The following is a 13,799-nucleotide window of genomic DNA, read 5'->3' as shown; positions in this document are numbered from 1 at the left end:
TTCCTGCTCTTCGCCTAATCTCTGTCAGCTGAGCTTGGGTTACGGGAGACAGCACAATCACAGCCTTGCTTCCTTCCCCTTAACAACTAACCTCCATGTCAGTGGGGAAATGGCTAGCTTCCAGCAATGGCTCAGCTATGTCCATAGCCTCTGCCTGCTCAGCAGCCTCTGGGGTGGAGTTGAGGTAGTCCTCTGTCATCTCCACGTCCTCACTGCTACGGGCTGGAGGAGAGAGACTTCTCCCCTCATCTGCCTCCAAGCTCTGCTGTCTCTCCTGCCGCTGCCTGAGCTCGTTAGCCCCAGCTCCGTCCCGGCTTTCCCTGCTCCCCTTACTGAGATTCCATACTCTGTTTTTATGTTGGTTAAAGCCCCACCCCTCTCTCCTCAGAGCAGCTGTGTTAGGCAGTAAATCCCTAGGGAAATAACTCAGGTTTCTCCTAGGCTGGTAATGAGCATACCTTCCAGCCCTAGGACTCCACTTCTCAATAAGAGTCCTCTCAGGCTTTCTAGGGTACCTGTCCTGAGATGGCGCTCTCTGCTGGATGTACTTATGTTCCTGCCTCTCCTGCTCTACCTCACTGTCTGAGGGGTAGTCAGCCAAAACCAAACTTTTACTTTTAACCTGGTCAGCCCTTCTGACCAGGGACCATGTTTTGCTTTTATCCCTTACAGGGACAAAGCTGGCCACAGGTTTGTCACAGCAGTTTGGGTCCATGTCTCTTAGCGTTTTCTAAATAAGTGAATGGGTGTGTTTGTGCGACAGTATGAATTAAGATATATACTGTATGTATGTAACTAAAGGCTGCATGTGGTGTTGTGGGGGGAAAGATCCTCCATTTCTTTGCAACTGCTCTCTCTTTCCCTCTCACTCTACTGCTGGCTCCTTGCTGCTACCTTGCTACCCTGGAGCTCTTGATCAGTCACTGGTCCCCTAAGACCATTCGCCAGTGTTACTGGCTTTTCAAACCCCTCTCCCTCACCATCAAGCATCTCGCACCATGTAGGTTAGCCCATCTACTTTCTTCTCAAAGGTTCTCCAGTGCAACTCTGATTGCTTCTCCATTGACTTCAGACAGTAAAATCATGGTTGCGCAGCCAGTCCAGACCCATTCTACTGCTTTCCCTTTTCCATGCTCTGTAGGTCTACTGCAACTATCATGTACTGATCCTTCTTGCAGCAGGCTGATTGGCTGAGGTTGACGGCTAGTTATATCTATCTGCTCTAACTGTGCTTCCTAGTTCCCCAAGTGGTGTCCATCTGGCTTCATCTCATTGGGCCTACTGCCTGCCACAGAATTGATATAATTTTATAAAGTTCTATTGCACTCAATTATGCATGTGCTTAATTGTGTAATTTCCTTGTTTGGTGCCATCGACTCGTGTTTAAGTCCTAGCGACTTGATGAATTAACAAATTAAAAAGAAATTAGTTTTGTGCTAGTTTGGTAAGGTCCTCCAGCATAATCCCCATGGTTGTTTTCAACGTATCCAGCCAAATGATTGCATGTTGCCCTCTTCACTTGGTTCCTTCGATTATTCCCAAACATGATGTCCTTCTCCAGTGATGTCTCTCTTGTGACGGTGTGACCAAAATAAGACAGTTGTAACTTCATCATTTGGGCTTCAAGTGACATAGCCAGTTTGATTTGTTAGTTCTTCTGGCAGTCCACAGCATGCATCAAATCCTTCTCCAGCACCAAAGCTCAAATGAGTCAAATCTTCTTTCTCTTTTGTTTCTGTAGTGTCCAGCTTTCGCATCCATAATTGACCACTGAAAAATTGAGTGCAGGGACAAGTCTGAATCTTCTTTTGGAATGTTATTTCCTTGCCTTCTTTGAGGAGCGACCATATTATGACTTTCGGCTTTGACTTTTCTCAGTAGAAACAGCATGTGTTCTTTGCTGCTGGTGATGATCATTGAATCATCTGCATAGTGCAGGTTGTTTATATTTTGACCACCAACTTTGAAACCAATGCTCTTTTCTTCCAAATTTGTTTTTCTGAAGATGGTTTTGCCGTAAAGGTTGAACAGGTAAAGTGACAAGATGCATTCATGTCTGATGCCATGTTTTATTGGGAACTAATCATTGTTGATGTATTCAGTTCTCACTGCAGATTCTTGATTTTCATAGAGCCTCTTTATCAGCTGAGTTATGTTTGGGAATTCCCATTTGCACTAAAGTTCTCCATAGTTTATTGTGATCCACATAGTCAAAAGCTTTGCTGAAGTCGATGAAGCAAAAGTATAGGGGCTTTTGGTATTCTTTGTCTTCTCCAATATCCATCTAACATTGGCAATAATGTCTCTTGTTCCTAAAACTTTCTGAAACCAGCCTGAACTTTGGGTAGTTCTTGCTCAACATATGATTGTAACCTTCATTGTATTATTTTCAGCAATATTTTGCTGGCATATGGAATTAATACAGTTGTTACAGTCCTTGGCTTCATCTTTCTTCAGTATAGGTAATAATAATAGCAGTTTTTATATCGCAGGACCGTGAAGTTCTATGCGGTTTACAGTGATTAAAAAGAATGCTACAATTGAGTAGAACATATATAGTTGGAGGTTAGTGACTAACAGAATATGAGAGCGGTTGTTGTAGGAGAGATTGTGCGGATCAGCTACCTAGGTAATTCAAGAACAGATATGTTTTTAGGTGTTTCCTAAATTCACCATAATTGTTTGAATGCCTAAGTAGTTTTTCCAGGTCTTTGCCCCATGATGCTGCTTGATATGCGAGGAGATGTTGATGGTGTCTTTTAAATTTACATCCTCTAACCGGTGGGGAGACGAACTTCGGGTGTGAGCTTCTCTTATGATTGTTGGTTGAGAAGGAGAAGAGGTCAGTTATATATTTAGAGGCTAAACCATATAGTGCCTTAAAGCTGAAACATCCCAGCTTAAACTTCATACGTGCCTCCATTGGCAACCAGTGCAGGAGTCAGTAGTAAGGGGTTATGTGATCGGACTTCTTCAACCCAAAAATCAGCCTAACCGCTGCGTTCTGCACCAGTTGTAGTCTCTGCAAGTTCTTCTGGGAGATTGCCGGTTGGGCGATATTACAGTAGTCCAGATGGCTTAGTATAAGGGATTGTATCAGAATTCTGAATGATGAAGCGTCAAAGTATGCTTTGATGGACCGAAGCTTCCAGAGAGTAAAGAAGCGCATTCTAACCAATGAGTCCACTTGGTCTTTCATGGTTAGGCCTTGTCAAGTATTACTCTTAGAACCTTCATTGTAGGTTGAATAGGGTAGTGTTTTTCAACCGCTGTTCCGCGGCACACTAGTGTGCCGCGAGATGTTGCCTGGTGTGCCGCAGGGCCGCCATCAGAGCAGTACTACCAGTCCTGCATTCAGGGACCTGGAGCTGACAGGGGGCCCGAGGCAGGGGCGCCAGTAGCTCGCCAGGGCAAAGTGAGTCGATCACCCAGGACTCACTTTGTCTTGGCGATCTAATCTATTGAGCCGATAAGTCTTCTCCCCGACGTCAATTCTGCAGTCGGAGAGGAAGTTCAGGCCAGCCAATCGCTGCCTGGCTGGGCGGAACTTCCTCTCCGATTGCAGAATTGACGTCAGGGAGAGCATGCGTCGGCGTCGGCTTTGAGGCCTGTTATCCATTGGTGGGTCCTGTTCCCCGATGGCAGCGGCAGTGGCTTGGGGAACGGCAGGGAGAAAGAAAGAAAGGGGGCAGGCAGGGAAACAGAAGGAAAGAAGAGAAACAGAAAAAAAGAAAGAAAGGTCAGGGAGAGAGGAAGAAAAAGTTGGGGGAGGGAATGAGGTGTGGAGGAGAGAAAGCATACAGGCTGATAGAAGGGAAGAAAGATTGGATGCACAGTCAGAAGAAGAAAGTGCAACCAGAAATCACCAGACAAGGTAGGAAAAATGATTTTATTTTAAATTTAGCAAAGTGGAGGCAGTATTACCACAGTTTTCAAAGGAATTTGCCCAAATAACTTAATAGTTAACTGGGTAAATTCCCAGAGATGAAAACTTCCCTTCACTTACTATGCACAGTTCTGAATTTATATCTGCTGTCTATATTTTACAATATGGTCACCTTTTTCTAAACCGCAATAGTGGTTTTTAGCGCAGGGAGCCTATGAGCGTCAAGAGCAGCGCTGGGCATTCAGCGCAGCTCCCTGCGCTAAAAACTGCTATTGTGGTTTAATAAAAAGGATGGAGGGTATATTTGTCTATTTTTGTATGCTATAAAAACCAAATACAGAGAGAGACTGAGAGCTGTTGACGAAGAGCTATGTGTGTGTCTTTCTTCGATTCCAGCCAGAATATCAGCTTTGTGTTCAGCCAAACAGGCCCAGGTTTCGCACTGAATAAAGTATTTTATAATTTTTCACTATTCTGTTTACTTAATATTTCATAATAAAGTAATTATAAAATACTTTCTTTGTGTTTATTTGATTCCTATTCAAGAGAATTACTTTATATATAGTCAATATAGGCACAGAGTTAAATTTTTTAACATTTTCTAATGGTGGTGTGCCTCTTGATTTTTTTCATGAAACAAGTGTGCCTTTGCCCAAAAAAGGTTGAAAAACACTGGAATAGGGTAACTGAGTTTATTGATGCATAGTGATGTTTCAGTGACGAGAGGGTGTGGCGAGGCTACAAAGAATTTTGTTTTTTCTGAATTGAGCTTCAATCTAAATTCAGTCATCCATTGTTTCATCAAGTTTAGTACTTCTGTTGCCATGGGGGTAGCTTCAGAGAGAGAAGTGGCGAATGGGATAATGATTGTAAAGTCGTCTAAGTAACTAAATAATTTTATTCCTCACTGGGCCAGTTGTGCACCTAATGATGACATGTAAATGTTAAAGAGCAGTGGGGATAGTGGTGACCCCTGAGGAACTCCAGATGGGTTGCTCCAGGTATTAGAGAGCTTGTAATTGAAACGTGCTTGATAGGTGCGGGATATATGGAAACCTCGGAACCAGTTCAATACCTCTCCTCTGATGCCAATTGTATCCAAGCATTGTAACAATTTCTCGTGATCCACCAAATCGAAGGCCGAACAGAGATCTTCTCCATTTGGTTGGCCATGTTTTTTCCTTCCAAATCTGTTGATACAGTTGAGTGAGGGCCATGATAGCACCTTCTGAGCCTTTGTTTAATTCAATTGGAATATGTTGATACCAGGTGACTTGTTATTCGATAAAGCTTTAATTGTTGCTATGACTTCTGTTAAAATATTTGGTTCTTCTTGGGCATCAGCTTCCAGTGCAATTTCCCCAATGTTATCCTCATTGCCTTTTTTGTATAAATTTTCCAAATATTCTTTCTATCTCTTTTTAATGCTTTCTGGATCATTCAATATCATTCCATTGGTATCTTTAAGCACCCTCAATCAAGGTTGGAACTTCTGCTGCAATCTCTTAACATCCTGATAAGAGGTTGCGACACAAATTCTAACCTCGATTGGGGATACTTAAAGACTTTTATACATGTACTGATTCCATTTTCTGACAAATATCCTTGAGTTATCATTCTTTATCTTGCCAAACTTGACGTTAAAACACTCAGTTCATTTGTGATACTTTTTCTCTATCACCAGAACATTTTGCTTGTCTTTTTGTTCTGCTACTTTTCTGGTTTCTTCTGAGATACAAGGCAATTTCTTGGCTTTCTTTCTCTTCTGGAGTGATTTTTTTTTTTTTTTGTTTTGTTTTAATAGCTTCATCACTAATTACAGTTTTGATGTTATGCCATAACTCTTCAAGCTCTCTATCTCCTGTCTCAAGATAGGCAAATCTGTTGTCTAGTTTTATCAAATAGTCTGATGGATTATTTTCAATGTTGTATTTTGGGAGATCTCTAATGATCTTCTTGTGAAACTTTACCTTGATCTTGCATGTCAAAAGCTTGTAGTCGCCTCCACAATCAGTTCTGGTTTAATCCTTGCAGTCAAAACTGCAAATTTCTATCTCTGTCCTATGCAGATATAGTCAATTTGATTTTGATACATGCCATTTGGAGTGGTCCATGTGTACTGGCAATGTTTGTAGTGTTGGAAATGTATATCCATGATTGATGGTTCACTTTGCAAAACTGTACTAAGTTATCACCAGCTTCATTTCTTTCTCCTATGCCGTGTTTTCCAACCACTGCATCTTCAGGTGTACTTCCTACTTTTGCATTGAATTTCCCTATATTGATCAGTGTACCTTTCCTTTTCAGAAGATTCAGTATCCATCTGTGCAGTTTCCCTTTTTTCTTTCTAAGGTAGTTTTTGCCATACCATGTTAACCAGGAAGTTGGTTCACCCTCCTTTCTGGAGAAGGATTTTGATCTTTCGGTTCAGAGACTACATAAGTTAGATGTCCAGAGGATGTTGCTTCACCACTTGGAGCAGACAAATTTAATTTTGCCTTTTCCAACTCTTTTTGTTCTGTTCCATGGCCCTCATGGAGGCCAAGCAACCTTCAAGGCCACTATTGAGCATTGGATTAAGGCCTGTGTTTAAAGAAGTTAGCTGGTTCTTCTGAGATTGAAAGCCTGCTTGAGGAGATCTGTAGGGTAACAATACAGTCATTGCTCTATTCTTTTGTGAAATACTCAAAAGTAATCAATGGAAACAAGTCACTTAAATCAAATAAATCACTATAACCAAGACTTGCGTGTAAAGAACAATCAGGTGCTTAACTGACTCTCAGATGCCTGCTCGGGTGAATCAATAAAGATTTATTTTCCCGGTTAGCAGGAGAGGTATCATTCATTGAGTACAGTCTAAGCAGAAGCAAATAGTGCTCAAAGAAACTTAAATTAAATAAATTAAATGTGCCAGTGAAACTCAAAAATCACACTTATCTTGACTTTAGAGTGAAAGCATTGCAGTTTGCTGTAAACTCTACGGGGACCCATTTCGCCAATAGCGGCTTCATCGGGGGTCAAAATCTGCAATGAAAAATCATAATACACAGTGCATTAATAGAAAAAAACCAAATAAGAAATATAATACCTTAAAAATGTCTTAAAATAGTATTAACTCTATCGCACTCGGGTGAAACACTTACTGTGCCGGTTCACTCTGTTAAAGAGGCAAAATGGCGCTGGCATTCGGCAAATGCCGGCACATGCGCTTTTAAACAGTTGTCAAACTCAAAGCTCATTAAGTAACGCATGCGCGGAGCCACTACTCTAAAAAATCAAAGAGCTTAAAGCAAAGGTTCATTCAAAATGATTCATTATACATGATTCAAAAATGTTTCAAAAATGTTTTCTACAAAAACGAAGTCCACTCCACAGAGGCATTCAGTCCTATCGGTTGTAAAGTGTTTAATTTAAAAATCCAACGTGTCTCTCTTTGTAAAAGTCTTCGTTTTCTGTCACCTCCTCTAATGTTCTGTTTTTCTCTATCGATGATAAAACATTTTAAATCTTCGAATTTGTGTTGTAACGATATGCAATGGTCCACTAAAGGTGCATTGATCTTTTTGTTATTGATGTTAGATCTGTGTTCAATCATCCTAGTCCTGAACATTCTGGTAGACATACCCACGTATAATTTCTCACACGGGCAAGAAATGACATACACGATGAAATCTGTAGAACATATGAAAAATTCTTTAATCTGATACTTCTTGCCATCATGAGGATTAACAAATTGTTGCTGTGATTTAGTCATATTACAAATACTACATTTGCCACATTTATAAAATCCAGAGGGCAAAAGTGTGTTCCTGTTTTTGTGGGAGTCACTTATAGTTGGAGTCAATATTTCTTTCAAATTTCTTTCCCTTGAAAATGCAATTCTTAAGTCCACATTTTCAAAGATTTTGTTGGTTTTAACAATCCTCCAGTTGTTCTTTAAAATTGAGGCTACTTCATTGCCTTTACTGGAATATTTTAAAACACAGGTCATTTTCTCATCATACAGATCATCCATTTTCTTCAAATCCGAATTATCTGTCATGAGCCATTCTCTGTGATAGTACTTGGCTCTTTTGTTCGCTTCTTCAAGATGTTCTAATCTAGACATAAGTTGTTTCGATTGTCGCACAAAATCTTTATTGTCAGAACAATTCCTTTTGGACGTAACATTTGAGAAAAAGGAAGATTCCTCTTTAAACCAGATGGATGACAACTTGTATAGTTTAAAAAAGTGTTCTTATCAGTGGCTTTCCTGAAGACGTCAAAATCAAAATGATCAACCTTCTGCATAATTTTCAAATCCAAAAATTCAATCTGCCGAACAGAGTGTTTCATGGTAAAATTGATATTTAAATCACAACTATTTAACCACTCAAGAAAGCCCGTGAGCACATCTTCTGGTCCACTCCATAACATTAAGATGTCATCTATATATCTATACCATTTAAAGATATAGGGCTCAAAAGGAGAATGGTCTATCCAGTTACGTTCAAATTCAGCCATGTATAAATTGGCGATTGATGGGGCAAAAACTGCTCCCATCGCAACTCCAGTAAGTTGTTTGTAATATTGTTGATTGTATAGAAAATAATTTTCTTTCATGGCAATCCTAGCAAGAGTTAATAGAAACTCACTAGGTATTAGTTGAGGGCTAGCTCTTCTCTGTAAAACCTCTCTAATGGTGTCAAGGGCTTCATCTTGGGGTATTGAAGTGTACAGGGAGGTCACGTCTAGGGTTACCAGTAAGAATGGAAAAGGCCCATTACCGACGTCTTCTAACTTGTTCATAATGTCACGAGTATCCTTAATGTAAGACTTAATTAAAGGTATTTCATTTTTTAAGAACTCATCAACAAATCTAGACAGAGGTTCCAACAAGGATCCTTTAGAGGACATAATGGGGCGACCAGGCGGATTGATCAGTGTCTTGTGTATTTTTGGCAAGATATAAAAATTAGGAGTGATCGGATTAGAAGGATTTAAAAATTTATAATCCTTTTGAGTGAGAAAACCTTTCACACGCCCCATATCCGTTACAGACTTAATGGCTTTTTGCAACCTTCTGGTGGGGTTTAATGGTAATCTTTTGTATGTTGCCGAATCATCCAGCTTTCTCATAATTTCCTGATCATAACTTTCAGCATCAAGGATCACCACCGCTCCACCCTTGTCCGCTTTCGTGATCCGAATGGATTTATTGTTCTTCAATGCTTTTAAAGCCTCGAGGCATTTTGAATGAACCTTTGCTTTAAGCTCTTTGATTTTTAGAGTAGTGGCTCCGCGCATGCGTTACTTAATGAGCTTTGAGTTTGACAACTGTTTAAAAGCGCATGCGCCGGCGTTTGCCGAATGCCAGCGCCATTTTGCCTCTTTAACAGAGTGAACCGGCACAGTAAGTTTTTCACCGGGAGTGCGATATAGTTAATACTATTTTAAGACATTTTTAAGGTGTTATATTTCTTATTTGGTTTTTTTCTATTAATGCACTGTGTATTATGATTTTTCATTGCTGATTTTGACCCCCGATGAAGCCGCTATTGGCAAAACGGGTCCCCGTAGGGTTTACAGCAAACTGCAATGCTTTCACTCTAAAGTCAAGATAAGTGTGATTTTTGAGTTTCACTGGCACATTTAATTTATTTAATTTAAGTTTCTTTGAGCACTATTTGCTTCTGCTTAGACTGTACTCAATGAATGATACCTCTCCTGCTAACCGGGAAAAGAAATCTTTGATGATTCACCCGAGCAGGCATCTGAGAGTCAGTTAAGCACCTGATTGTTCTTTACACACAAGTCTTGGTTATAATGATGTATTCTTTTGTGAAACATTACAGATTGGAGATGTTCACTAGGATTTGCTCAGACTGGCAGATCTATCTTCATGAGAGATTTGTCTTCCCCCACCAGTAGTTATGCTGGGTACATCCCATATGTTTAGAACAGTGCAGTCAATTGACAAGGAAGGTAAAACTATGTCTTACCTGATAATTTATTTTTCTTTAGTTAGCTGTACTGTTCTGAAACCCGTCCTGAATAGATTAAGGCCGGGGCTTTCAGAGTGCTCTCCTCTTTCCCTTACAATTAAAAAAAAAAATGAAAGGAGGAAACAATGAGGCAATCCTTGGATGTACAGGGTAGTGAGAACTACTCTGTGGTGTTATGCTCACTTGGTGATTATTGCAGCTTAAGTGGTTGAGGGGGAATGGGTGTGCATTACAAAGGAACCTTCTGCTGCTTGAGATTTCCCTGAACACCAGCAGGTTGTACCGGTGAGTTCACTGGAAAAGACCAGTGTTTTCCTCTCCCTCCATCTGCTGATAGAAGGGGGTAATACCTGGTGATTCAGAACAGTGCATCTGACCAAAGGAAAATAAATTATCAAGTGAGACATAAGACTGCCAGGAAAGTGCAAGGGAGATGCATCGCTGATGTTTGAGCTGTACTTAAATTTTTGAGCTGAAATATTTGGTAGTTTGTACTGATATATCACCTATGATTTCTGTTTCAGCATTGGGGGAAGTATGAGAGTAGCTTAAACGTCTTTGTGAGTCGCCTGGATGGAAGCCTGAAGAATGGCTTCAACATTCCACTGTCCATGCTAAGACAGGTGGATAAAGCAGAATCTTTGGTGTCCTAGTGCTGTAAAATCTGGCACTTCTCACTAGCATTGTTCATTTTTGGAGAGAAGAAAGTGCAAGAAGAAAATGTGAATATAACCTTTAGCAAAATGTATATTATTTCCTTCCAGGTTTAGAGTACACAACTGCTGAGGCCTGAGATCAGGGGAAGGTTTGAAAAGGAGGAACCTTTCAGGAAGCGAGTGGGGTTTGGAGGAAAGGACAAAATCTGAAAACCCTCACAAAGGTGAGCTGAGAGTTCAGGAAACCTGCAAGGAACAAAACTTAGGTATGCAAACTTACACCAGTCATTGATATGTCTTAAAGTGGCATGCCTGACTGTCGGCACTCCCAACATGGCTTTGTTCTAGTATTCTATAATGGCTTAGGCACATCTAAGTGCCCTTATAGAATTGGAGCTAAGCATGCTTCATTGTGCACCTGCATCTTGGCACCAAGTCAGTGTAAATTGGTGGGATATGCAGATAACTTTGGAAGTTTTTGATTTTGTTTTTTTGATCCTGAGTTAGCACTCATTGCTAGGGGATGTGGTAAAAGCACTTAGCATGTCTGCGTTTAAAAAAAAGTTTAGGCAAGTTCCTGGAGGTAAAGCCACTACTATATCCCTGGGTTGCTAGCATGGAATGTGGTTGTTTTGGTATTCTGCCAGGTACTTGTGGCCTGACTTAGCTACTGGAGACTGGGCTAAATGGACTTCTGTCTGACCCAAGATGGCATTTCTTATGTTTGTTCTAAGTATGTTCCCTGGGTTATGTCTAAAATGCTTTTCCATGCAGATAGATAAGAAATTTGGTAAATTTCTATAGCAGAGTAAGAACTTATGAATTGCACTTAAGGCCACTAAGGAAAGGAGGAAGAGAAGATTCCCTGAGTTTATTTAATATCGTGAGGTATTTTATCACAATATGCTGATGACAGACAGCATGCAAAAATGCCATCCTCCCTGGCTAAGAGTTGAAACGGCGGTAGTGATGCCTGTCCCATGTATAATATAATGACTCAATCTGCTTGGGTTCAAGACTTGTCACCTCTCTCAGCATTAATACTGCTTGATAGGTGCCCTGATGCTACATAGATAAACACACTATTGGCTTCATGCTGGCATAATCCAAGATTGAAAATAGGTCATAAGGTGGCAGCTTGGTCAATATGGCAAAAGAAGAATATTTATGTTGAGATATGTAATCCAATGACGGAGCATGTTTCTTATTTGTACACTTAAAATTACATTATATTACTACCAAGTCACAGTATTCTAGATAGCTGTGGTTAAAAACATTTGTACTGAACACAGCCTCCTATCTTTAATTAAAGATCCTCTGTATTACAGTTTTGTAAGATTGCTTTAGTTGAAGGACATTTAGAGGGGCATAATCAAAAGAAACGTCTAAGTCCATTTTGGGCCTAAGTCGCTCAAAGTCGGACACGGGGAAAAAGTCCTTTTTCGAAAAATACGTACAACATATTTTTTTTCTGAAAATCGTCCAACTTACGTCCTGCCATCTGATCGTCCAGACTGCTAAATCATCTATCTTTATACCCCAATTTTTGTCCAAAAATTTGTCCAAATCACAAACATCTAGAAAAAGACCTTTTGGGAGAGGGGAGGGGCCAGAAAAGTGATGGCCTGGACCCCCAGATGTGGCACCAGAGTAGTGGGGTACCTTTCAGGGTACTGCTGTGAACTTCACAAAAAGGGTGCTACATAAACATCTCACTGTAGCTCCCTTATAGGTCATGGTGAGCCCCCCAAAACACCCCCAGAACTTACTAGACCCACCTATCTACCACCTTAATAGCCCTTATGGCTGCAGGAGCCACTTATATGGCAGTACAAAAGGGTTTTTTGGGGATGCACATTTTTTTTTACCATGAATGCAGTGATTAGAATGGCTTATGGGCCTGGGTTTCTCCTCTCCATGGTTCACTAACCCACCCCCAAGACCACTTAAGCCACCTCCTGTGCAGCTCTACTAGGCTTTCCTATGCAGGGCCAGATGCTGATGTTCTGGAGGCAGATATGTAAAGTATGTCATTATGATTTTTATGGGTGGGGGGGTCAGTGATCACTGGGGCAGTATGTGGGGGGGTCTGTACATTGTGTCTGCAGTGCTTATTTTGGTCACTTTGGATACCGTCTGTGGACTTAGACCTGGTTTTAGATGGCCTAAGTCACAAACGTCCAAGGTTCCGTCTTTGGCAGTGTTGTAAAAACTTTTGGTTATACATGCAGTACGACTAATGTCTAGGACAGCTCACGTCATTCCCAAAATTCCGCCCTCGACACTCCGCCTGAAACACTCCTTTTAGGGCGCTGGTCATTCAGCAGCACTGTGAAGGCCTAGGTCGTTTTTAAAATACTCTAAAAATCCGGTTTGATTATCAGCACCTTGGACGACTTGTGTTACTGATTGTCAAGGTACCGATTTTTAGGACGTTTTTCTGTTTCGATTATGAGCCCCATAGCCTCCAGGGCCTATAAGGTGCTCAATGCCAAATATTATGTAGCAGCCAAAAAGCCTGGAGGAAGTCTGGCAGAAAGATGGGAGTCGAAGGTAGACAACTATTATAGTAGATTGGGCCTGATTCTGGTCCAAAGTGAACCACCCATTGCAATCTGCCAGTGTCATATGGAGCCTCTGGAAAATGCAGAGAGCTGATTGTGCAACCCACTATAAATACTGACATTGTAGGAAGGAGTCAGGTATTCTGGTGCATATGATATCTAAGTGTTCCAGTCTTCATCCCTTTTTGGAGTGCAATATGGAAAAAATATTTGAGAGATTTTTCATAGTGATTTAGAATTCAGCCTTATTTTTAGTTCCCTCAGCATAGCGGGTATACAGAACAAAATAGTTCAGTCTATGTTCAGTCAGACTGTGTGGGTGTGTAATTTTGGGGTTTTTTGGCGGGGGGTTCTTTTTTTTAAACACTGACTATCACTGGCTAAATTAGCTCCTGATATTTCAGTGCCAGGCCATATCCATGTCCAGGTTTGCCGGACCTTTCCTAACCGCCAGAACTTTTGCAGGTTTGCACATAAGTGCAGTGCACAGTTTCTCCCTCGTTTACCCCCCTCCCCCCCAGCCTACCTGAAGAGGCCTGATGGTCAATGCAAGAGCAAAACCATTCATTCCCGCCCCTCGTAGCTCCTGTAAAAAATGGCTTTGGCCATCTGTATTGGTAGTTTCATGGTACTACAGCTAGGGGTCAGCCTCTAGCAGCAGTACCATTAGAGGTCATGACAGCCATTTTTAACTGGAGCTGCGAGGGGC

The 13,799-nt window shown here is 41.0% G+C and overlaps 1 protein-coding gene across 4 annotated transcripts in view; it reads left to right on the top strand.

Annotated features, from left to right (window-relative positions):
* LOC117365232 (zinc finger protein 271-like) overlaps window positions 1-13,799 on the top strand; it is a 38,968-nt gene that overhangs the window by 17,937 nt on the left and 7,232 nt on the right. For all 4 annotated transcript variants that reach the window (XM_033955394.1, XM_033955366.1, XM_033955385.1 and 1 more), the window contains exon 3: window positions 10,635-10,750. The gene's annotated coding sequence lies outside the window, so the exon portion shown is untranslated. The remainder of the gene's footprint in view (window positions 1-10,634; window positions 10,751-13,799) is intronic.

This window comes from Geotrypetes seraphini, chromosome 1 (assembly GCF_902459505.1).
Source record: "Geotrypetes seraphini chromosome 1, aGeoSer1.1, whole genome shotgun sequence".
Taxonomy (NCBI): domain Eukaryota; kingdom Metazoa; phylum Chordata; class Amphibia; order Gymnophiona; family Dermophiidae; genus Geotrypetes; species Geotrypetes seraphini.
This window is presented reverse-complemented; position numbering and strand designations above follow the sequence as displayed.